Consider the following 416-nt stretch of genomic DNA (forward strand, 5'->3'; position numbering starts at 1 on the left):
AATGGTAACGAGCTCAGCTAGTCTGTTGCGTGACGTCATTCCCCATTTAGCAAACCTAGTAACAGAATCTCAACCATGTTATATCATTTTAACAAGATATAAGAAGGAATTATTTCTCTATTTAACATAAGTTTATGCATTTAACATGTTTAGCTAAAGATCATGAATATCCCTAGTATATGATCTTTTCACAGTTGCAGAATCAACTGACCTAGAAACATCATGAAGATACCGATGAGTGCTTCTAACCTGTATGCCATGTAATGCGATGGCACTATATGTATTTGTAAAAAAGTAGATTTACAATGACACTGAAAAGAATCTTTCCTGTACGACCGCCCATAATACATATGTCTTTTTAAATTTGTAGAACTAACTAATTTATACTCAAAATTGAAGAGAATTGTTACCTGTGT

The sequence above is a fragment of the Halyomorpha halys genome, unplaced genomic scaffold (assembly GCF_000696795.3).
Source record: "Halyomorpha halys isolate HHAL.00 unplaced genomic scaffold, Hhal_1.1 Scaffold495.1, whole genome shotgun sequence".
In the NCBI taxonomy this organism is placed as follows: Eukaryota; Metazoa; Arthropoda; class Insecta; order Hemiptera; family Pentatomidae; genus Halyomorpha; species Halyomorpha halys.